Here is a 26,098-nt window from a genome sequence, read left to right on the forward strand (position 1 = left end):
TATGCAATCCTGTTACGCATGGTGACACATGTGAATGTAGGTCATTCGTTGGTTAGTGGGTGATCAACTGGAAAATCTCTTATGTTGTCTACTGCCCCCACGCCCTCAAAGATTGACACCAATCTCTTTCCTTGAAGAGTGAAGGAGGAGACGTTTTCCCCTGAAAAACCAGGCACTGAACACGCCAAAAGGAGAGGGCCTTATACTTCCTAATGGACTTCTATTCCAAGTATGCAATTTTGGCTAGAGGGCGCTGGTTGTGGCATCCAAAACAAAGAACATCTGGATTTAAGTGCGGGAGGAGAATGGTGCAAGCTGTCTATTTCATTTGGAAATGTTCAGCTCTGCTACCAAACTGAAATGCCAGCTTTGCTGCACGGAAAGGGCTATGTTCTCTGCATACTTAATTTTTAACATTCTGGAAGACTCATTGTCAATTTTACGTGACAACATGTCCAGTGTCATTCGGAGGACACCTACCTAGTCCTGTTTTCTTCCTTTGAAGCAGATAATCGAAAGATAATTTGTTAGGTGGTAGGCACTCAAACTACAAGTGTTATTTCCAGAAGTGTTCCTGTTGTGTTTCCAGGTACATTACCATAATGTATCCACAATGTCTTAATCCAGATGAATTTTCAAGTAGAAATTACAGTGAGCCTCATGCGGTGTCAGGGAACGAAGGACAGCTCTGCTGCAATGTGGCCAACACTGTGGATGGAGCAATACCATGACATGTATTCGGTTTGAACTGGAAAACCACACTTGTCTGTGTTTATTTTTTTTTTGAGGAAACATTGAAAAAAAAGTTAAACACACATTCGAAAAAAATTTAATATTTGAAATACACCACTCCAATTAAAAAACATAACTCTGAAAACATTAAGTCTATTTTGATCCGTATTGTGATCTGTATTGTGACAAACTGAATTCTGCCCTGCAGGAGTACAAGGAAGAGTAGAGGCTAAAGCGCCCACACAGCCCTTACACTTCTACAGACCAAGAGCCAACACAATCATAATGGCAAAACATGCCGAGAGGATAGCTCAGCTCAAACACGTCTGTCTTGGAAGTAAGAGAATGCAGAGCAACACAAATCACGCCCGTAGAGACCGTTCTCTGGTACCAATCACGTTATAAAATATGAATTATTTTATTACTGCACAGTTATGTATATGCCTCCTTCGCATTTTGTGATAACATGGTCCGAGTGAAGGCTATACTCTCAAGAGGGGTGTGAATATGGTTCAGTAGCAACCTCAACAGTGAAGTATAACAGTCCAAAATAAAGGAATGCCCAGTCAAGGATCTATAAAAAATATATACACTTTAATCAAGCACACCATGTACACTATCAACTAACTAGAAAACACACAAAAAAGACCCCTGTAGAAATAATACATAATATGCAAAAAATAGTACATGCAGTACTGAGATGAAAAAAGGAAATTTAAGACCACAATGTACAAAACAGAGGTTTTCTTGGGTGCAAAAAGGTACAGTATCCTAGCCAGTCTCCAGGGCCCAAAAGCAGAACCAAGGGGAGGCAGTACCTTTTTGTGGTTTTTGGTGTCCGGCAGTGCTGAATCAAACTTCTTGGTGCTGTGCAAGCTGTTTGAATTTCAGGAGAGTGCAAATGGCAGCACCATAGAGTCCTGGTAGTTCAAATGTGTCAAATAGTTATTGAAGCATGGCTCCAAGCACTTCAACAGTGGAAAATAAATACTAGGCTCCCAGCAGCATTGACACTCACAGAGCTGTGTGTCCCCATCCAAGGGGTCAGGGACAAGCTTTGTCATTTTCTTGTACTCCCAAACATGGGGGAGGCTGGCACATAACTGCAGGTGTCCTTCAACACGTTGAGCTGCTGGGTACCACTATGGCTGGCAAAGAGGCGGTCTTGCTCCAGATGCAGGTCATATCTCAGGTTGCTGTGAGTCCCACTCCAGGGGCTCGGGGACAAGATGGGTCCTTGTTGTCAGGCTCACAAACACAGGGGAGGATGGCACACAACTGCAGTGGTTCTTCAACACGATGGGGTCCTGGGTAATTCTGTGGCTGGCAGAGAGGCATGTCCTGTTCCAGCAGCAGGTTCACCCCCATTGGTCCCTGGGGATTGTTGGGGACAGAGCTCACCTCTGCTTTGGAACGCCTACCTTTTTCTCAGATCTGGAGAACTCATGAGAGGGCTGCTCTCCCAGCAGGTTCCAAATGAAATCTTTCTCAAGGGTTGGAGTCCAAAAGATGATTCAAAGATGATTCAAAGAATTGGTGTGAGATCCCATCTTTTAAAGGTAAAACTTACAGTTGATTGGACTGAAGCTGTAAAGAAAGTGGAGGTGACAGGAGGAGAGAACCAAGATGGTGGAAATCTTCCCAAGTGTAGAGGGCTCTCTTGTCTACACTAACCCCACCCTTCCCTTCTCATTAGGATCAAAGGCCTTTAAAAATGCAGCACCCTGGTGTTAGGCTACTCCCTTTGAATTTGTGTGCTCCTTTGATGTCTGGGCTCAGCGCAGCTGCTTGTACGTCTGTCTCTGGAGGAGGGTTTTTCCTACCCTCACAAAAAGATTGAATAGGAGGCATGGCCAATCAGGTACCTGTCCCGTCAGTTTGGCAGAATCAGCCTGTCTGGCCAGAATACACATCACATTCCACACCTGCACTGGTTCACAGGAACTGACACATGTGTGAAATCAAGTTTGATGTGGCTGCAATGGTTATAAGTAGGCCACACACCATGTCCTAACTCAGTCCTGGCTTATTCTATAGGTTACCTTGCCACAAGCATGAGATACTTGTGATCACAATAGATTTGTACAGAGGTGCATAGTGTTAGGGAGAATTCTCTGTTTAGGCTGAATTTCCTAACCTAGTGAGTCCCCCAGCAGCTTTGCTGGATTTCTGGAGTTTGTTTTTTTCCATCCTGCCAAGAGTGAGACTCTTTTTCTCCCACTCTTGGACATGAATGTGTGTAATTCCTTTGAATGTCAATGTGTTCTATGGGCTATGGGGTCTTTTACTCCATAGGGTCTCATATGTTTTGCTATGTGTGTTACACCGCACCCTCCGTGCCGTAACACTGGGGCGTCCTAGCGGACCGCCATCATAGACTCCATACCCGGGGACTGACTACTGTCTCCCCGGGCATGTAAAGTCACAATTGGCTTTACTAGACCTAAATTTACAGAACTAGTACAAACCATCTTATTGTGGACGTACTAGTAGGGGTAATTCGATTACTCCTAGGTCTGTTATTCGAGGGGGCACTGCCCCGTCCCCCCTCGTCGAGTTTTGGCTGGTGGCAGTGGAAACTACTTGTTATATTCGACCCGAATATAACCCTATGGGATTCTTCCCATTCTTAGAGATTGATACTTTTTCTCGTTAGTCTCTAACATACCACCGGTCTACTTATCTTAAATAAGTCTATCGGATGGTATTTTCTGCCAGAACTCGGTTTTTAAAATGGCGTCTGTGTTCGTCTCTGTGACTCCTAAACCAAAGGTTGAGCCCTTTGTTCTACTTTTGGCGGGTTCTGTACAGAGACCCTCCAAAGTGGTGCCATTCTGTCTGGGTTACCACAGGGGTGTGGGAGGGGGTTTAGGCACCCTGGACTGAGTTGCCTTGCCAACTCCGGTCGCACTCTGGTGTGATTGGCCCAAGTGGTGAGCCTCCCCGCTCACCACTTAGCATGTGTTGATTGACAGCTAGGCTGAATGAATGGGGGTTTTCTGCATAAAAGCAGGGCTTTTGGGACTGGATCTTCAGAAGTCGCCACAGGACCTAAGAATCTGACAAGGGTAAAGCTGAGCCGACCTGCAACGACGACACCTCTGGTGGAGCCCTGCTGAACCGACTCACCACTTCCCGACGACAGAGGAGATCTCCCTGCCGGAGAGTCTCTTCCCCTGGCTGGTGGGAACAACCAGTCTCCTTTTGCTTTTTCTTCGCCTCAGGACGCAGTGGTCGAATTGCCCGTGCAGAGCACCTCGGCAACCAGATAGCCACTACCCCTGTACCGCAACCAAAAGGTGGTACCTTGTGACGGAGCACTCCACGGCTGGTCTCTTCCCTGGTGGTGCAACGATCTTCAACTTTCCTTCGACGACGAGATCATCTCTTCTCTTGGCAAAGACCGGACGTGCACCCACCACCAGGAACAACTGTCCCTGCCGGAGCTGTCTCTCCACAATCAAGGTACTGTGTCCACCTGGCTTCCCTTGTTGCCGGATAGAGTGAGGTGTCTTAATCCTCGCCTCTCCATAGGGCCGCCTCCAAGCTTTCTCTAGCGTGTTGTTCTGAACTGATCCAATCTGCCGATAACAATTTGCTACAAAGACTCGATCGCATTTCCACTAAGATACTTTTTGGGACCTATCGCCTTGCCTCTCTCCGAGTGGGCCTGGCCTTTGAACTTCATGATCTACCGTGGTTCTTGTCTTCTTGCCTTGCATTTGTCCGTGAAGTATTGAACTGTGTTGATTTCGTAACCTGCTTATTTTTCTCTCTCGTCCTAACGAATACTAGAGTGCCATCTAGGTTGAAGCATACACCTCTGTCTGCAAATAAGTGATGCTGGTCGAACCTAGACTTGTCGAACTATTGTTAGGGGGATTGATCTTTTCCTTCGTAGAGTAATTGTAATTGAAGTGTTTGCCGTGATAGTGCCAGAGTGTTTTCTATAGATATGTCGTTATAAATAAATACCTTTATATCTTTACACTGAAGCCTTGTTGTGTGTTTGCTTGTCTTACTGTGAAGAATTGCCCTATATTGTATACTCCACATACTGCCTAACTCTTCTTGAGGGAAGTCTGACTGCTCAGCCACAGCTACCAAGTGAATCTGTGTGGTACAGACTGCTACCAAGTGGGTTTACTGCCAAACACATGTAGTCCTAAATCTTTTGCAGTGGTCCCAGAGGGAACTGAACAGGTTTCCGCCTAACACTGGTGTACAGCGGTGGGATTTGTATTGAGTATACAGTTTAGAGTGCTTTTCGACACATTAGGATAACTAACCACAAAGCTTAGCACTAAAAAGCAACATTCAAAAACATGTCTACTATGGAAACTTACAGTCAAGTGTCCTTGTCAGGTGAAAATACTGAGAGTTTGCGAGCTCTCTGTAGGCAAGAGAATCTTTCTGTAAGAGGCAAGAAGTTAGAACTAATAGAGAGATTGCTGGCGAACCAAAGTCTGGGTACTGGTTCAGAGGAACCAATTTCTCCAGCAAATGTAGATAACAGTGATGGTGTTGATCTGAATCGTAATTCTAATGATAGCGATGAAGAGGCTGAAGAGGAAGGAGAGGCTAACGAAACTGTCTCCCCTGCTCCTCTACCTGCGTTGCCAGCTGTACCTACGGGGCCCATACCAGGTCCCACATGTAATCCTGCTTATTTTGAACTTGAAAAAATGAAGCTCGAATTAGAATACAAATGGTTCTTGGCTCAATCTGAACGAAACCAAGAGCTCGAGTTCAGACGGATGAATGCCCAGGCTGAGCAGAAGCAAGCTGAGTTAAGGCTCAGGGAAATAGAACTTAATCACGAGTTAGAGATGAAAAAGTTGTCTGTGGAAAATGCTTCTCTCTCCTCTGGTTCCTCTAGGAGCTCCAGTCCCAAAAGACCCCGGATGCCGAAGGAATTAGTGGGTATGTATGAACCGAGATTGGATGTGTTGGATTGGTGTCATCGTTGCAGGTCGGCTCAGCTTTACCCTCGTCAGATTCTTAGGTCCTGTGGCGACTTCTGAAGATCCAGTCCCAAAAGCCCTGCTTTTATGCAGAAAACCCCCATTCATTCAGCCTAGCTGTCAATCAACACATGCTAAGTGGTGAGCGGGGAGGCTCACCACTTGGGCCATTCACACCAGAGTGCGACCGGAGTTGGCAAGGCAACTCAGTCCAGGGTGCCTAAACCCCCTCCCAAAACTGTTTGAGTACAATCATGGGCTCCAGGACATCACCGGGAACGATTTACTTCCCTGGTTGTTCTCTAGGCTCCCTCCTGTTGCGACTGATGTGGTAATGGGATTGGGGGAGGCGGATAAGACGGATTACGAAAGTGTGAAACTAGCTTTGGTAGCTGGATTCGGGAAGACCCCTTCCCAGTATCTTAAGAGGTTTAGAACCCTCAAAAAGCATGATGGTACCCCTTGGGCTACCTGGGTGAGTGAAGGGTTGAAAAACTTAGAGGGATGGATTAAGGGTTACAAAGTGAACACTTATGAGGGTATGAAGAATCTTTTTATGTTGGAGTCTATTTATGATGCCTGTTCTCCTGAGCTCAGACAGCACTTGGCTGATTCGAAGGAATTGGATTCCCGGAAGCTAGCTAAGGCTGCTGATTTATGGGTTGCCAACAGGGCTACTCATAAGGATTCTGGGGCAACTCAGAAAAAGGATGGGGGAAAACAGCCTAAAAAAGACTCACAAGAGAATTCTAATAACTCAAATTCCAAAGAGGGCCCCAAACAAAACCAGAAGGGTAAGCCACAAGGAAAACCACAGCAGAATAGTGTGTCTTCTGGTGCCAAACCGGAAGGAGGCCAGAACAAGCCACCATTCCAGAAAGCATTCGGTAAATGCTTTGTTTGTGGCTTGACTGACCATGTGAAAGGAGATCCCAGATGTAAGGGTAAACCTTCAGGGGTCCAGCTTGTCTCCTTAGCCTTCGCTCCCGAGGAGGAAGTCCAAATGGCAAGTGGAAACTTTCTACTGCTAGCTGACAAACCCATTGGCGTCTCAGCCAGCGTTTCTTTAGTATCTCTGGGGTTGTGGGAACAACAGAATTTAGATGTCTATAATTCTATCCCCGATAATACTAAAGAGTATTATAAGGACAGTGTCCAGGTGAATGGTCAGGAGACTCCTGCCATTACGGACACTGGAGCCAGCATAACTGTGGTGGATAAATCGTTTTTTCAGGCTGAGGATGTTGCTAAGGCACCCAAACGCCTCACCAAGTTAGCTGGAGGGCCTGTGCAGATGCTTCCCCAATTACCAGTTCTCATCCAGTGTAACGACATGACTGTGAAGATACCTGTCAGCATACAGAGTGAGGTACCAGGACGCGTACTGTTGGGTAACGGTTTGAAAACTCTCGGAGTTGTATCGCATACTCCCAGACCTCCTAGTAAACGGTTACAGGAGCTAACCTGACCCGCAAGAGAGAGGACCATGCGCGGTTCTCTCCAGGAGATGATGAAGAAAGAAATCACTGCTGCTCCACTGGAATTAGCGGCCGCTGTCTCGAGGAAAACAGAAGCGAAAAGGAAACCTAAGACTTCTACCCCGAAACCAGCAGCCGGCATTACAGTGCAGCCAACACGGACTTCCCAGCGGTTGTCCAAAGTTACACCCGTAACTCCACCTCCAGCTGAGGCTGAGAGGGAGGTACAACCCTGTGTGGTAGAATTAGACTCTGAGGAAGAGCTAATGGAAGGCCAGGAACTCATTGGAGATCTGGATCCTGTTGACCATCCTGAGCTGCAGTCTTTACTGGCGGAAGGTGGACCCAGCAGGGCAGACTTCAGTAAGGAACAGAGAGAATGTCCAACTCTGGAAGGTCTTCGCCACCAGGCAGAAGCTCAGGCTGAAGGGCAAGAGCCTGGGAAATACAGGTTGCACTGGGAAGATGGCCTCTTCTACATTGAACCGACCGAGTCTGCACCTGGAGACTACAGACGACTTGTAGTACCCCAAGAGAACAGACCACAGTTCTTGCAGTGACACCACGAGATTCCTTTGGCTGGTCACTTGAGTTTCAAGAAGACTAAGGAAAGGCTCTCTCTCTACTCCTATTGGCCGAAGATGGGGGCCGAAGTGGAAAAACACTGCAGGAGCTGCCACACCTGCCAGACCTCTTGTAAGGTTGGCTCCAAGAATGTGGCACCTTTAGTCCCTCTCCCAGTTGTGGGAGTCCCATTTGAGAGAGTAGGGATTGACATTGTTGGTCCCCTTGATCCTCCAACCTCCTCAGGCAACAGGTTTATACTTGTTGTAGTAGACCATGCTACTAGGTATCCTGAGGCAATTCCTATGAGGACTGTTACAGCTCCGGCTGTGGCTAAGGCCCTCCTTGGTATTTTTACTAGGGTCGGGTTTCCTAAGGAAGTAATCTCTGACAGGGGGTCAAACTTTATGGGTTGGTAGAACGGTTCAACCGAACCATGAAGAGCATGATAGGTGCTTTAGAAGAACCCCTCAAGCATAAGTGGGACCTTCTACTGCCATGCCTTCTCTTTGCTTATAGAGAAGTCCCTCAGGAGGGAGTAGGTTACTCTCCCTTCGAGCTTCTCTATGGTCATCCCGTCAGAGGTCCATTGGCCCTGATTAAGGAGGGGGTGGAGAGTGCTCCTTCCCCCAAGCCAGTCAGAGTGACTGACTACGTGATAGGTCTCCGGAAGAGAATGTTGCACATGATGACGGAAGCAAGCGATAACTTGAAAGCTGGACAAGCATTGGTCAAGCCCTGGCACGATCAAAAAGCTAACATGGTTGAGTTCGCTCAAGACCAGCTCGTTCTCGTTATGATCCCAACAAGGCAGAGGGCCTTGCAAGACAAATGGATGGGACCCTTCAGAGTAGTGGGTAAACTCGGAGAGGTCAACTATCTGGTGGACTTGGGCAATCCCAAGGAGGCTCCGACAGTCTTTCACACCAACCGACTCAAAGCGTATGTCTCAAGACCCGATGTAGGAGCGTTGCTTCTAGCATCATCCGAGGAAGAAGAAGAGAGTGAAGCTCTTCCGGATCTCCTTAGAGGCTTACCTTTAGACGAAAAAATTGAAGGAGTAAATCTCTCCTCCAATCTGACACCCGAGCAAGAAGAAGAGTGCAAATCTATGTTGAATCAGTTTGCCTCTCTGTTCTCGCTTTCACCAGGCTTGACCCCTTGGGGCCAGCACGACATACTCACTAGTGACTGTCTGCCGGTCAAAAGCAGAGGATACAGAATGTCAGAAAATGTACGAACCCACATCAAAGGTGAGGTCAGCAAGATGCTCGATCTCGGGGTAATAGAGCCCTCTACTAGACCATGGTCTAGCCCAGTTGTGTTAGTACCAAAGGCCGGATCTAAAGAACTTAGATTCTGCATGGATTACAGAGCTCTTAATGCAGTCACCAAGACTGATGCCCACCCTTTGCCAAGAACAGATGAGTTGGTGGATAAACTTGGCACCGCCAAGTTCCTCAGCACATTTGACTTGACGTCAGGCTATTGCCAAATAGCCCTGACAGACCATGCCAAGGAGAAAACTGCATTTTCTATCCCCGTTTGCTTATACCAGTTTAAGGTAATGCCTTTCGGATTGAAGAATGCACCTGCTACGTTTCAACGGATGGTAAACCAGGTTCTGATTGGGATGGAGGACTTCTGCATGGCATACTTGGATGACATCGCAGTGTTCAGACATTCCTGGGAAGAACATGTAACCCACCTGAGAGATGTTTTACAGGCTCTTGGACGAGCCAATCTGACCATAAAGGCGAGTAAATGCCAAATTGGACAGAGTAAGGTAGTCTATCTTGGACATGAGGAAGGAGGTGGAGAAATAAGGCCTTTGCTCAGTAAGATTGAAGCTGTGCAAAATTGGACAACACCTACTACTCAAACCCAAGTGAGAGCCTTCCTAGGCCTCACTGGGTACTACAGGAATTTCATAGAGAACTATGGGACCATAGCTTCTCCACTGAATGTCATCTCCTCGCCCAAATTCCCTAAAAAGGTTAGATGGAACGAGGAGTGCAATCAGGCTTTTGAAAACCTGAAAAAGGCTCTTTGCCAAGCCCCAGTACTCAGAGCTCCTGATTACCGCCAACACTTCATTGTGCAGACAGATGCTTCAAATGTAGGAATAGGTGCCGTACTCAGTCAACTGGATGGGAAAGGTAGGGAGCACCCCGTTTGCTTCATCATCCGCAAGCTGAAGGATCCTGAAACAAGGTGGGCAACAATCGAAAGAGAGTGCTTTGCTATCGTGTGGGCTCTGAAGAAGTTTAGGCCGTACTTGTATGGTTCTACTTTTGTCATTCAGACTGACCACCAACCCTTGAGATGGTTAATGCAAATGAAAGGGGAAAACCCAAAACTACTGAGATGGTCGATCTGCCTGCAAGGGTTTGATTTCACCATTGAGCACAGGTCAGGGTGTCACCACCAAAATGCTGATGGTTTCTCTAGGATGTATGTCATCAACTAGAGGTATGAGATTCATCCAGGAGTGGATTAAATCCTCCTGTCCCTTAGTCTGGGGGTGGGGGGCGAGTGTTAGGGAGAATTCTCTGTTTAGGCTGAAATTCCTAACCTAGTGAGTCCCCCAGCAGCTTTGCTGGATTTCTGGAGTTTGTTTTTTTCCATCCTGCCAAGAGTGAGACTCTTTTTCTCCCACTCTTGGACATGAATGTGTGTAATTCCTTTGAATGTCAATGTGTTCTATGGGCTATGGGGTGTTTTACTCCATAGGGTCTCATATGTTTTGCTATGTGTGTTACACCGCACCCTCCATGCCGTAACACTGGGGCGTCCTAGCGGACCTCCATCATAGACTCCATACCCGGGGACTGACTACTGTCTCCCCGGGCATGTGAAGTCACCATTGGCTTTACTAGACCTAAATTTACTAACAGAACTAGTACAAACCATCTTATTGTGGACGTACTAGTAGGGGTAATTCGATTACTCCTAGGTCTGTTATTCGAGGGGGCACTGTCCCGTCCCCCCTCGTCGAGTTTTGGCTGGTGGCAGTGGAAACTACTTGTTATATTCGATCCCGAATATAACCCTATGGGATTCTTCCCATTGTTAGAGATTGATACTTTTTCTCGTTAGTATCTAACATACCACCGGTCTACTTATCTTAAATAAGTCTATCGGATGGTATTTTCTGCCAGAACTCGGTTTTTAAAATGGCGTCTGTGTTCGTCTCTGTGACTCCTAAACCAAAGGTTGAGCCCTTTGTTCCACTTTTGGCGGGCTTCTGTACAGAGACCCTCCAAAGTGGTGCCATTCTGTCTGGGTTACCACAGGGGTGTGGGAGGGGGTTTAGGCACCCTGGACTGAGTTGCCTTGCCAACTCTGGTCGCACTCTGGTGTGATTGGCCCAAGTGGTGAGCCTCCCCGCTCACCACTTAGCGTGTGTTGATTGACAGCTAGGCTGAATGAATGGGGGTTTTCTGCATAAAAGCAGTGCTTTTGGGACTGGATCTTCAGAAGTCGCCACAGGACCTAAGAATCTGACGAGGGTAAAGCTGAGCCGACCTGCAACGACGACACCTCCGGTGGAGCCCTGCTGAACCGACTCAACACTTCCCGACGACAGAGGAGATCTCCCTGCCGGAGAGTCTCTTCCCCTGGCTGGTGGGAACAACCAGTCTCCTTTTGCTTTTTCTTCGCCTCAGGACGCAGTGGTCGAATTGCCCGTGCAGAGCACCTCGGCAATCGGATAGCCACTACCCCTGTACCGTGACCAAAAGGTGGTACCTTGTGACGGAGCACTCCGCGGCTGGTCTCTTCCCTGGTGGTTCAACGATCTTCAGCTTTCCTTCGACAACGAGATCATCTCTTCTCTTGGCAAAGACCGGACGTGCACCCACCACCAGGAACAACTGCCCCCGCCGGAGCTGTCTCTCCACAATCAAGGTACTGTGTCCGCCTGGCTTCCCTTGTTGCCGGATAGAGTGAGGTGTCTTAATCCTCGCCTCTCCATAGGGCCGCCTCCAAGCTTTCTCTAGCGTGTTGTTCTGAACTGGTCCAATCTGCCGATAACAATTTGCTACAAAGACTCGATCGCATTTCCACTAAGATACTTTTTGGGACATATCGCCTTACCTCTCTCCGAGTGGTCCTGGCCTTTGAACTTTATGATCTACCGTGGTTCTTGTCTTCTTGCCTTGCATTTGTCCGTGAAGTATTGAACTGTGTTGATTTCGTAACCTGCTTATTTTTCTCTCTCGTCCTAACGAATACTAGAGTGCCATCTAGGTTGAAGCATACACCTCTGTCTGCAAATAAGTGATGCTGGTAGAACCTAGACTTGTCGAACTATTGTTAGGGGGATTGATCTTTTCCTTCGTAGAGTAATTGTAATTGAAGTGTTTGTCGTGATAGTGCCAGAGTGTTTTCTATAGATATGTCGTTATAAATAAATACCTTTATATCTTTACACTGAAGCCTTGTTGTGTGTTTGCTTGTCTTACTGTGAAGAATTGCCCTATATTGTATACTCCAAATACTGCCTAACTCTTCTTGAGGGAAGTCTGACTGCTCAGCCACAGCTACCAAGTGAATCTGTGTGGTACAGACTGCTACCAAGTGGGTTTACTGCCAAACACCTGTAGTCCTAAATCTTTTGCAGTGGTCCCAGAGGGAACTGCACAGGTTTCCGCCTAACACATATCTTAAATGCAACCCATGCGGTCACTGCATTTGACAGCTGCGGTCAATGCAGCTGCCGAATGAGCACCTGTGACCTCTGAACCTGCTCTGTGCCAATGGTATAAGAGGGCCTACAGATTAAGATACTGATGCAGCAAGGCACAAGTACACTCTATACTTTTAGCATGGAGCTTATGAAAGTGGAATCCGATCATCAGATTACACTTTTAGATGTCAATTCATTACACGTATCATGTGTGATCTTCTTCGTACATTGGTCAGGAAATGTCTCTGTGTTGCGATGAGGTTTCCCTACAAATCAAAATACATCTGGCTCATTAGAGAACCTTCATTCTTTCCATTACAGACATATCATTACCATATAACAGAAAACAATTTGTTTTGTATTTGAACGATTTTGAAAAGTGGGAAGAACTTTGAGAAGTACATAAATACATGATGCCATAGGTTTGATGGACAATTCCATGTTCAGTTGCCTCACAATCAAATACAAGATACATTGACGGGTACACTAACCAAATCATAAATAGAGAAGTGTTGGGACATCAAAGGGGGATCGCACTGACACACAATGAGCACACAGTGGCATGTAAAGAGGGTACTTTTCAGAATATGTATACCTATGTATAAGTCAGAGTATGAAGGGTGGGTGATGCTACAGAAGCACTCAGGTACTACTTCAAGGAAAATTAGGTACATTTTCAGGGCAGTCTTGAATACTGGCACAGTGGCGATGGACTTAATGTCAGGGGGTAGGGAGTAAGAGCGGGCGAGCCTCTATTATCACCATTTTGCAGGCCCAAAACTCTTTCCATGGAAGGAATTCAGACGATGTGCAAAATCTCAGCGGACTCAACAGAAGAGGAAACCCACATGATTGCGTGGTAGCAGAGGAAACCCTTCAGCATAACAATTAGGACTGCTTAATCTAAAAGGGAGATTGGGTGGCTCTCTGAAGTGTGTTTGCTCGGTAAAAGGTCCCAGCTCACTATCACTTTCCTTTTGTATGGTATGTTGGGCTGTACGAGCAGGTGTGTGCTGTGTAGGACAGTTGCACTAACTGTGTTTAAGAGGAGTTTATGTGGCCTTTAGAGGAGGTTGATGATTTGGTTTTGGCAGTGCAATAGTTTTATTGATTCTTGGTCTGTATGTGCTCCCTTTTGTCTGAGTATTCATCAGGCTCCCCCTTTGAGACCTTTCCTTGTGTAACATTACTTTCCCTCATAAACAACACCAAATAATGTTTCTCCCATTACTTCCACATTTTTTCCCCCTTTATGTCACACTAAAAGATTCGAAAAATAAAAAAGGTCCCATTTTCCTTTTATCTTCTTACTCCCATTTGGCTGTGTGTTTGTCCTTGCAGATCCTACAGCATTTCTTCCATGTGTTTCCTTTACAAGTCCTTTTTTACAAAAATAAAAATAATATATAAAAACACGGTTCCCTTTTGTATTCCTGCTTGTATGTGTGAAACTGAAAAAACCTCCCCACATATACGTGAAACAGAGAATTTATCCTGTAACTTAGTTACCTTACTTGTTGTACTCAACACCCCTTTACAATTGTCTGTGTGAGTCCCGTATGAATCCATGTGTTTGCCTAATCAGTTGCAAATCTTTCTATTTTTGTTTAGTGAGAGTACTTCCTTACAAAGGAATTGGAATGATGAAATGGAACTTGGTGTCTTATTTGGATGGAGAGTTGGAGGACAATTAGGAGGTTCACTTCTCAAAGGATGAGAATAATGTCAGGTGGAGATCTTGCAGGTGAATCTTGTGTCTCTTGTGGTTGTTGGGGGTATGCTCAAGATGCCGATTGTCACAGTTCCTATTGCCTGAGGCGAGAGAGTCCTTGAGGGTGGCTCAATAAAAGGATAGGTGGTAGAGCTACCAAAGGAGGGATTCAGCTGTCATAAGAGAAGGAGGAAGCAGGGGAGGGGGTAGAGGAGGCAAGCAATCCAGATAGAGGTGCGGGGGGGGGGGCATTCATGGAACCGATGGGATAGAGGTAGAGGATGGGGCTGGTGAAATGTTTGAGAATGACAGAGAGGCTGTCAGGTTTTTGATGCTGCACCGGTATTGGCAAAGAAGTAGCACAGGCAACAATCTCCACTTAGAGTGGTTGGCATCTGCACTAGTACTGACGTGGAGTGTTGCAATAGGGCGGGGAGCTAGGGAAACTGGAAAGACTAAGGGAAGTAAATGGATGGGCAGGGGGAAAACAAAGGAAAGGTCTGCTCTGTGACTCCTCTTTTGTTTTGTTAAACTCATTTTGAACACAATTGCTGTTGGCCAATTCATACACACACTCCTCCAATTCATTCATTGGTTCGACTTTTTTCATTTTCACTCATTCACTATCTTACAAATGCTTTTCAATAATCATATGCATGTATGCTTAATCGTCTACTCCATTGCCCTCATGCAGTAACTATGGTTACAACCATTTCATTTCTGAGCAGTGGTGATAGTTAACTATTTATCACATGCATTAGTTAGGCCATGTTGTATTAATTAACTAGTTGCCTAGTCTTGCCCCAAGTGCTTGTCTGTTTTCTGACTATGGTCATGTGTTTCTCTTTGGTGTGATGATCTGCAAGAAATAACCAATACACAAGACTGCGCTTTGTTGCCTTATAGCATTAAATAAGTAGTTCTTAGTGTCACATTCCACTATACTGTAAGAGCTTCTTAGTCCTCTCTGGTATCACAGCTTTTGAAATATACTCTTAAACATATCTGACAGTAAACCTCCAAAACCTATATTTCCTTGGCCTCTACATGTAGGCACTTATGACCTAAAGTGCTCCCCAAACCCCAGTAGCACTTATATGTAAGGATCACAGAGTCATTGTTTGAATCTTGATGGTTGTTGCCCCACACATTTGTCCACATAATGCAGAGCTCCAAAGGTATGCAACAACCCATCTAAAGTCTCAAGCCGAGTGGGGAATGCATACACAGTTTGCGCTGGAGGCCCTTACTCCAAGACAACCATTCGTTTGTAGTTTCACTGCTTTGCATTACTTGGTAATGCAGTTTCTAGTTTTTCTGGCTGTCAGGAAGTTATTTAACCGACCATTCCTGTATTCTATGTACATACATATCATGGCATGTCAAGAAGGACTTTCTGTGCACCAAATGGTAGTTCTTTTTGTCTTTTCTTGTTGTTCCCCTGTTCTATGTTTGGTGAGCATTGGCCTTCATGTCCTTGACCCCTGACATGGTCCCTAGCTGCTGGACAATATTTCAATTGACCACGGAGTTGGAGATGGGTTGTGGTAACCCGGAAACCAGAGCATGCACCATGGCTGTGATGGGAAAGGAAAGGGTGCAAGTGGAGGTGCTGCAATAGACAGAAGAGCAACAGGGGGAGGAGGCATGGGTGTCCCCAAGCAGGTTTCTCAGGAGATGGGAGATACTGAGGCCTTTGCACCTGTCTTGGCAGAGGAGGAAAAGGCAGGATCACACCTACCTTGTAAAGTTTCGGTCAGAACTGAGGACTTTCCAGCCCATGACAGTGCCCACATTTGCAGGCATCCGGGACGCCTTTGGCTTTCTGGAGGGGAATCTTGTGAAGGACACGGTATGCAGTGATGTTATCTAATAGAAAACAACATATGGATTTGTGAACAAACTCAAAACATCTAAAAAATATAACACATTTCTTTTAAATATACCTATGTGGTTGGGAATAGGAATAGTAGTTTTTGGGGTGGGGAAAAGTATTTAAAAAAGAGGGAGTTTGGGAGGGGGAACCCCCTAAAACAACTAAAATATGTGCATACTTTTTTTTTTTAAGTTTTTGTTCATTCAAAATTAATTCTTTGTTTTCTCGTTCAATATAATCACGTGTAAGCAAGGGTACAAATGCACTGTGGAACACAACATATGTAAAATGTCACTAAGATGGTGTAAACCGTGCAGGGGTTGATCCTTCGGAAAGCACATGCACCATAGGTATGGTTTGACTTGTTCTAAAATGCATATGTTAGCCGCCCTTGGTGTCCCTCCCATAGCCCCCTTGAGCAACGGGGAGAGTAATGAGATGGTGCCTGCATCTTCCACACAAGAAGACATGCCTGCTATTTGTCGGACAAACTGGCGCAAGCACCCCTCAGTTCCCCTAATCTGTGAGTCTACCCTAGCATATCCACCTTCAATACATATTGCTTCAGTGCCACCAGCAGGGACATCTTATCTCCGCCACAGCTGAATAGTGTTTTTGTTGTTGGTGGTAGCTTTGTTGATGTGGTGGTCTTTGGGCATTCATGGAAAGTTACTGATGCATCACAGTGGTACATTCTGCCTTTATTGCAAGATGCCTATGAGGGAAGGAAACCTCTTTTAGGTGAATGGACAAAAAGATAGGAAAGGAGCATCTGGAGTGACTTCCTTATGTGCCCAATTGGTATTCCCCAATTTTTATGAGCGGCCCTTCAACTGCTTACAAACCACCTGTGACATGGTAATGGTAAAAAAAAGAGTTTGTTTGTGCTTTATAGAGTTGTTGTCAGAGTCCATGCCATCTACTACCGTTCTTTAACGGTGGTACCCTGCATTAGATGGGTGTTCTCCACTGCTTTGTGTAGGTTGGGGGGTTAGTAGGCCCAATTGTAGTCTTCTGTCTCCTGCTGCTCCTCTGAGGGGTCTGTTGTAAAGGTCCAGACTCAATGCTGTCATGTTTTACTGAAAAATAACATTTTGCTTAGGTTACCATAACAGTGTGTTTACTTACGTATTGTTATGTATTGTAAATGGAGACTCTTAGAATTTTCTCAAAAATACACTCTACGTGAGTGCAGAATTGTCTTACAAGTACTTTATGCGCAAGGCAGTTCCAGCCCCGTCTGGGCAGCGTGCTAATTCTCCTAAAGAACTCAGGACCGCTCTCTGGGCGGTGTAGCCCATCTCCGGCCCCCGTCAGGTTTTCACTCAGTTTTGTGCTATTAGATGGAGCAGATTCTCCATCCTCCTTTGTAAATATTCCAGGACACCTCGGGTAACCATTGGAAGCGGTTAGAGTGCCAGAGGTCTAAATGGGCTGCAACTGTAAGAAACTCATGTGGTAAGAATGTTCCTGCTTTCCCGCCCCACAAACGCAGCTCATGGCCTGCTGCTGCAAGTTCGATGCCTGGCCTGATTGATAGGCAAAAAAGGCTTATGGAAGTTAAAATATGGGCCTGAGTATACGCAGTGCACACACACCAGAGTTTTAAATATGTAGATATATATAAATATTTGCAGACATATTTCTTTTGGGCTGCATTATTACATTTTGTGTTTTAAGTTTAGAAATGGTAAAACTTCCTAATTGCTTAATAGCTACCTTCAATGTCACAATATCGTCACTTCACCATAATTTCACTGTCTCTGAACTCTGATGTCTCCTTCAATGAGCGCTTCAGTATTTCCTACTTGATCCTCTTCAAAACTCACCTGAAGTTTCACTCATTCTTATGTGGTAAAGGTGCAAATTCAGTGCTGTCAAGGGGGACAACCTTTCGATTACGTGACTAATGGAGGGACGAAGAGGGGCCGAGGAGGGGGCACTCGTGGAGATGAGGACATCATTGACAGCTGCACAGTGGGACTTATGTACTGTGTGCGCAGATGCAGCCGGAGAAGTCTAATGGGAACAAAGGGGACTGGGGGCACCAATTGGGACATGGGGAAAGTGGCAAGCTAGGAACAGGGCTAAGGGGCAGGGGAAGTGGGTAGAAGTGGTAGTGTAGCACAACATGAACAACATAGCAGCCATTCTGGAGTATAGGCCGCAGGTAAGTAAAACATTGGTATTTTCGTAGCACAGGCCTTGTGCGCTGAGCAAACATGAATTTCTGCTGCTTCGGTGTGCAGGAGAAGTGTTGCACGTTGGCCATTCCCAGGAGAACATAGCCACAGGGGAATGGAGCTCACATAAGGAAAGATACGAGTCCTTTACCTGCACACCTAGGTACTGAAACCAGTCAAAATATTATCTAATCTTATACATAAGTAGATCATAGAATATCTAATATACAAATTCAGTGTTATAATAACACTGAATTTGTGTATTAGATATTCTATGATCTACTTATGTATAAAATGAAGGGGAGGAAGGGCTAGACTTGCTTTGCTTGAAGAGGACTCCATTGCCACGGATGGGGATGAGGAACCAGGTAGGAGCAGCAGGGATGAAGAACCCTGGGAAAGCGAACAGGGAGAAGGAGAGGAGGTGGAAACTAAAAAAAAAGAGTGATAGAGGGGAAACGTGCAACAACTGGTCTAAGAGCCTCCACAGTATAAAGGCAACAATAGTGGTGCTGAAGGATCCAAGGGGCAGGGAGGGCCATGGACCTCAGACCTCACAAATGCCCCTGTGGCAGAAAGGGAGGGGAGACATGCACTACATGTCGTGCAGACAATGGACAGAGACAACTTGATATACAGCTTGCCCTCCCTTATGGCAGGAGCGAGCAAGTGGATATACACTCTTGAGAAGGAGACATCAGGGGTCTCCCTAGCAAATAATGGATATGAAGATCTTGTTTGCTGCAATAATAGGGGAGCAAATGGATAAAATATGGGAACGAGGGGAATATGAGGGGGTAAAACTGAGTAGCAATATACACAATGGGGCACCCTTGAATAACTGCCACACCCATGCGTGGAAAGTACTAAGAAGTATGTACCCCGATACTTCAGACTTGGGAGCGTTATTGGCCTGCAAGATTAAACAAGACGAGACCTCTGCAGAATCTATAGGACACATACAAGGGCTTTCAACGCTGGCTCCACATACCCCTGGGAAAAACCGCTATGCCACAGAATGCCCTCACTATGGCAGCCTTTGTGCATCATCGGGTAACGTGATGTTTTGTCTGGATGACACAAGGATCACCTGCAGTACCTGGTACATTGCCCTTGCCTGTGAGCACTGGGAGATCCCTGTGGTGATGCCAGTGGTCCTTTGGAAAGAGTCTGTGGTGAAGAAATGCAAGGTTGACAGTAGCTTCACTAGTGGAGATGTGGCCTGGCCAGGCATTGTTAGTGCTTTGTGGCCTCTGGCTCTGTATGCTGTATACCTTCTTCTGCTACTGACCGACCCTACACTTTTTATTGTTTTTCAAAGTGCCAAGTGTCCCTGGAAATTGCAGCAGTGCACTATATAAATCACAATAAAACAACAAAAATGGCTAAATGGATATCCACGTTGTCAGTGAATATGTACTTTAATTAATGTAATTGCAATAGTGAAATGCACCTTCAGGAACAGTCTAATCAGGACTGGGAGGACCAAAACCAATGTATCTCTATAATTATCGCGTGATGTCCAAAACATATGTGAGGTAGCACGTGCAATACAGTGCTCTTGATATGATGAACGGAAGTACAGGGAATGTATTACTATGGTAATAGGAACGTGCGTACGCATGACGTAGCATGACTGCTTTAGATCAAATGGAAACGCTAGGTACCCGCACTCCTCTGCTCCCGCCCCTACATATGTATAATTACGCCTGCGTTTTTGTACACACTATTGAATGCCAGCAGCGGTAATAGTTAAAAGATTGCAACTATATTTTCGCTTTTTATTTAAAACAATGCATGGACGGACGGTTGGAACGTTTAATGAATACAACTATTCCTGCTCCTTTAATTAGCCTTTTGACAATAAGTGTTCCAGAAATGGTCAGCAGGTGGCACTTCAAAGCGTAGACACATTTTCCGTCGCCATTTATGCAGCAGCAGCGAGGAGGCTGGAGTCAGTTCATCCCTCAGCACTCAGAGAGAATCTGAAAGGGAGATTACAGAAAGCTTCGGGAAATAGAAGCAGGGAGCAGGGCCCTCGCGCCGAGGAGGGGAGAGAGAGGGAGCGAGGGAAGGGGAGGACTTAATACAGGCACGGGCGCCGGAGCTAAGGCGGGCGTTAAGAGGACGACTGAATATCCACCGGCAGAGCAACAACACCTCAGCATCAGACGACAAGAGACGCACAGATACACCTGTCAACCAAGGGGGCTCTGCCACACCGACACGGCCTGCGTTACATCAGCAGCTCCCCGGCGACGATGACAGGGAGGAACTGAGGAGCCCTCGCCTAGACCTGCATCCAGCTCAGGTAACGTATGCTATTCCTTCTTCAAGGCTGCGCGGCATTGGTGCGGATATACGGGCTCTGTGAGGACATCGTGTGTGGAGAAGGCACGTAACAGGGGCTGCCACGCGCGGCCGAGCTACGGCTGGTTCTGCTTCAGTCAAAACACATGCGCAGGTCATGAAAGCACAGACTTGTCGCTTGTTAGCGTTATCGAATCAATATGTATATTCCATCTCCCAGATCAATACCTTAGTCCGCTCTGCGATGAACGGAATTCTTCTGCAGGGCTGCGGCCCACGGCAAGCGCGCACGTTGACAGCGCCGTTCATTTGCAAGCGCGCGTTACATGCATGACGCCCCGCGTACCTGCCATGAATGCGTTTCAGGTATGTCCTTCTTTCTGTGACCGTTTTCTTGTGAAGTATGGTGTGCGGCATACAAACTGCACATGCCTGTGGTTCTTTGGGCGGTTTATTTTGCCGGTGAGGCGGATATGCAGCAGAGCCAGAGGGAAGCAACGGGAAAATCCATGTCTGATCTGTGCCGGTTAATGTCTTCTAATCCCAGCGGAGTAGCCTGCCATGCCGATATTTAGGGCGAAGGGCGAGGGCGGGCGCAAATATCCGTTTTTTTTATATTTACATGTTTTAAATGTTCTCGTCGCCATTCGGTGACTATATAATCGTATTAAATATCATAGAACCCAGCTATGAATATTTTCATAGTCACATAATCCTGATGGCACTGCTAACCCCGGGTGCTAACCGCACACGGGAAACAGCATGCATTGTAAAGGATGATGCTACATTCACATTATTACTATCATTTGACTTGTCGGTCACTGGCATTAACCCTCAGTAAGATTGCCTTTTCTGGGACGCGGCACTCCGCTCCCCCAGGCTGGAGGGGCTGCCTCACGAGTCACCACGTAGCATCATCGTCTGCCTTTTCGGGTGTGCTGTTTTCATGCTGCGCTGGCATGCATTTTTCCTGAATTGAGCGGTTATTATACGGTGTTCTGTTTTTTTCAGAAGGTGAGGCAGTTCGGAAACACATGTACCGGATTGGAAAAGGGTATTTACTAGAATTAGCGTGCGTAAATTGCAGTCCTAAACAGCCACGCCGCCCCCCTACCCCCACCCAGCAGGGATTACTGTGGCAGTCAGGTGTCATTTCACAGAAAGCTTCCTGCTCGTCCCAGGGTATAAGAGGCCTCCGATACCTGGCTGCAATGCGGCCCCCTGATCGGTTACTGGCCCGCGCCACGTGTTGTGCAACACATTTCACAGGCACGACGGCCCTGCCTTGTCCATAGGAGACGACCCGTCGGTTCGTTGCCATTGTGCAATTCGTGGTAAGCTTGCAAAGGCATGCCTGTCATGCTGCTTACAGTGACACCGAGGCTTTGAGTTTTTACAAATGTGCTTACATGGCAAATGCTTGGTCTTCTACGCCTCAAATGTAAAGTGCCATAAAGGGGGAATACACAACCGGAATAGGCCTGCTTCCGACCAATGGACATAGCGTTTATAACGCTGCTGCCCTGTGCTCGGCCAACCCTGCTTTAAAGAGATGTTAACAACAGGATGCTCTGAAAACTCACCTCACTCTGAGCGGATCCATAATCGTGTCTTTTAATGCAACACACCTGAGTGTGGCGGGCACCAGTGGCCTGTGGGACCCGGAAGTTTGTCTGGTTACTGGATTTGGGAAGTGCGTGTCTATGGTCGAGTTTTGTCACTGCATTTCGAAAGTTCTTTGACATGGAGCCCTGCAGTCACTTTCACCTCGTGAGATCTGTACATCCCCCTCTTCATAGCTCGAGAAACATTACCTGCCACTTCCGGTGACTCCGCAGCACTATTCAGGTGCTGGGTAATTAAGAAAGCATGGTGCTTTGAAAGTCAACAATGCCAGACTGTTGCATGGTTTGCTCATCAGATCGAGGCTGTTTCCACGGAAGGGCGCATCATGACGCCGGTGACAACAGACCAAAGCTTTCCTCTGTGGACCTATTAAAGAAAACATAAGTTACAAGCATAGCTGCGGGTTAGTGTGTTAAACTATCTTTATCTGTGATGACAGTGGAATTTAAGGCCATGGAAGAACACGCCAACATGAATCTCTTGTCCGTCCAGTCATTATCACCTGTGCACCGCTGGCCTGCACACTGTTCTCAAGTCCTTGTAGTAGAACTAGAAGCAGATATAGACCCTGTCATTTGCTGCTCTAAGAGGCTACCACCTGCAAAATCACACACCATGGTAGTAGATTGCAGCACTTGCCTTGAACCACGGCCTTCCAGAATCTCTGCAGCACAATGCTAGGGATACTTGCTATAGGCTGAGCTGCTCTTACAGGCGATCCCACATCACAGGACCATGGCAATTGACCACAAGATGTCCTCCAAACGTGCACTCCATTCCGTTAAAATGCAGTCTACTCTTCTCATAGGGTAGGTGCAGTATCCTTCAGGGAATAGGATGTGCCACCTTTCACTCGTTTGGAAGTAGCAGTGAATTCCGATTAAAAGTCTTTTAGAGTCAAGCAAGTACTTGCCTAACAGCGAACCATGCTAATGACAAAAAAGAAACCATTATGGAGTGGTTTCCATGCATACCGCATGCAAGCTAAGAAGACCCTACAGAGCATGAATGCTTTAGATGTTTCTTGTTGTCTTCTACATTCATTTATATCCCTTTCCCCACTCCACGCCAAGTGAAACCTGGTGTTCTCTGCCACTTCAATGAGTAACCAGTAAAACCTGGTGTTCTCTGCCACCTCAATGAGTAACCAGTAAAGCATGGTGGTCTCGCCACACCAGATAGTAGCCAGATTAACATGGTGGTCGCTGCCACCTCAGAGAGTAACAAGTAAAACATGCTGGTCTCTGCCACCTCAAAGAGTAACCACTAAAACACGCGGGTCTCTGCCACCTCAGAGAGTAAACAGTAAAACACGCGGGTCTCTGCCACCTCAGACAGTAACCACTAAAACACGGGGGTCTCTGCCACCTCAGAGAGTAAACAGTAAAACACGCGGGTCTCTGCCACCTCAGACAGTAACCACTAAAACACGGGGGTCTCTGCCACCTCAGAGAGTAAACAGTAAAACATGCTGGTCTCTGCCACCTCAGAGAGTAACCGGTGGTCTCTGCCACCTCAGAGAGTAACCAGTAAATCATGGTGGTCTCTGCCACCTCAAATAGTAACCACTAAAACACGCGGGTCTCTGCCACCTCAGAGAGTAAACAGTAAAACACGCGGGTCTCTGCCACCTCAGAGAGTAAACAGTAAAACACGCGGGTCTCTGCCACCTCAGAGAGTAAACAGTAAAACATGCTGGTCTCTGCCACCTCAGAGAGTAACCGGTGGTCTCTGCCACCTCAGAGAGTAACCAGAAAAACATGGTGGTCTCTGCCACCTCAAAGAGTAACCACTAAAACACGGGGGTCTCTGACACCTCAGAGAGTAAACAGTAAAGCATGGTGGTCTCTGCCACACCAAATAGTAGCCAGATGAACATGGTGGTCGCTGCCACCTCAGAGAGTAACAAGTAAAACATGCTGTTCTCTGCCACCTCAAAGAGTAACCACTAAAACACGCGGGTCTCTGCCACCTCAGAGAGTAAACAGTAAAACACGCGGGTCTCAGCCACCTCAGAGAGTAACCACTAAAACACGCGGGTCTCTGCCACCTCAGAGAGTAAACAGTAAAACATGCTGGTCTCTGCCACCTCAGAGAGTAACCAGAAAAACATGGTGGTCTCTGCCACCTCAAAGAGTAACCACTAAAACACGGGGGTCTCTGACACCTCAGAGAGTAAACAGTAAAGCATGGTGGTCTCTGCCACACCAAATAGTAGCCAGATGAACATGGTGGTCGCTGCCACCTCAGAGAGTAACAAGTAAAACATGCTGGTCTCTGCCACCTCAAAGAGTAACCACTAAAACACGCGGGTCTCTGCCACCTCAGAGAGTAAACAGTGGTCTCTGCCACCTCAGAGAGTAACCAGTAAAACATGGGGGGTCTCTGCCACCTCAGAGAGTAACCAGTAAAACATGGTGGTCTCTGCCACCTCAGAGAGTAAACACTGGTCTCTGCCACCCACCTCAGAGAGTAATCGTGCATACTTGTGCTTATCGACTGGAATTGTGAATTTAACTTCCATGCCCAGGATCATTTTTTGTGATTTATTTTCATCCCACAAATCAAAAATAGTTTGCACACATTTTTTTCAAGGTTTTCTGTAGTAATGGAATACGTCACAAAAATGTGAGGTTTTTAATGGCGGACACAAAATCCCGATAGCAAATTTATGAAAATAGAACAATATGAAAATGCACAATAATAGGGTTTCAACATAGCGTTTTTTTAAAAATTGCAATTGGCGTGCTCGGGACACGTTTTATCGAGCGACTATTTCCGACGTGCATATTGTATACTAGAACTCGTCGTCTGCATAGAGATTAAATTAAGCTATATGTTTTTTTCTAGCCAAGAAGGGCGCCTATCTTGGATGCCTTCGGGCCACATGAGGATGGCATTCATACTGCAGTCGCGCCCTTCTGCTTCTGGAGTGTTCTGGCCTTGGGAGTTCTGGCTCGGCAAGCAGAGGAGCACATCATATTCTGGCCCCGTTTGAAACCCTCACTTTCCGAGCGGCTCCTTTGAGTTTGCACACTGTTGTTTGTGTTTGCTGGATGCCACACAGTGAAATCTGTGATGTGTCTGTGTTATTGTCAAAGTGCAGTTTTTCTGTATTTTAGTTCATGAGCAGGGATGAAGCTTATTTGTCTTTTGTATGTGGAATCCATTGTCTGCACACAGATCATTATTTTGAGACGAAATAAGGACAAACAAAGCAATTCAATACAGATAAACTCAAATAAAATACAAAATCCATCCTACAAAATTCAAACAATACAACGTTGGAATATTTCCTTTTCATATGTAACCATCAAATTCATCGAAAGAGACACTACCAATATTCTAATTCGCCACACCATTCTCCCTCTTCCCGATGTTCTAAGTCCAACTGCATGAGGCGACTCTAAGCACGTAGTGTCTTAATCACAACAATGTTACCATGAGCAAGTCTGATGTATGCTTAACTTACACCTGGAAAGATATATGCCCTGTGTAACTTTGAGTTCTGACTTGCTTCTGGAAGAAGTAAGGTATACCTCAGAGTTACCCAGTTGAACTTCATTTTTGAATCTAATAGTCCTCTGCGGGTATAGGTCACGGGTAAGTCAGGCCTACTTCTTGTAGTGTCTTTGTGAATCAGGCATATCAGGCTTCTTTTTTCCTTTCTACTGGAAATGCTTTAAGGGTGGACGGCAGAATTGCTGTACAATCAGATTGACCAATACAAGTAAACGTTAGGTTAGTCTCTCAAAGGACACACCCTTTGTTGGAAGGTCTGATAAATATGTACAATGTTGCAACACGTGTATTATATATACATTGACTTAATGTTAAAAATGCTTTATTGTCATTTCAAGTTTTACAACACGTTACTAATACCATTACAACACATTTAATTACTGATATAATCACTGTAATAACACCACAGCACCAAATACATGTCAGTTTTGGAAGAAGGCAA

At 46.2% G+C, this 26,098-nt stretch overlaps 1 protein-coding gene across 1 annotated transcript in view; it reads left to right on the forward strand.

The window, feature by feature from the left end:
• Positions 1 to 19,919: 19,919 nt before the first annotated feature.
• Positions 19,920 to 26,098, forward strand: part of DIRAS2 (DIRAS family GTPase 2) — a 76,475-nt gene continuing 70,296 nt past the window's right edge. The window contains exon 1 of the mRNA XM_069625647.1: positions 19,920 to 20,509. The gene's annotated coding sequence lies outside the window, so the exon portion shown is untranslated. The remainder of the gene's footprint in view (positions 20,510 to 26,098) is intronic.

This window comes from Ambystoma mexicanum, chromosome 6p (genome assembly GCF_040938575.1).
Source record: "Ambystoma mexicanum isolate Mex_15411 chromosome 6p, UKY_AmexF1_1, whole genome shotgun sequence".
Taxonomy (NCBI): Eukaryota; Metazoa; Chordata; class Amphibia; order Caudata; family Ambystomatidae; genus Ambystoma; species Ambystoma mexicanum.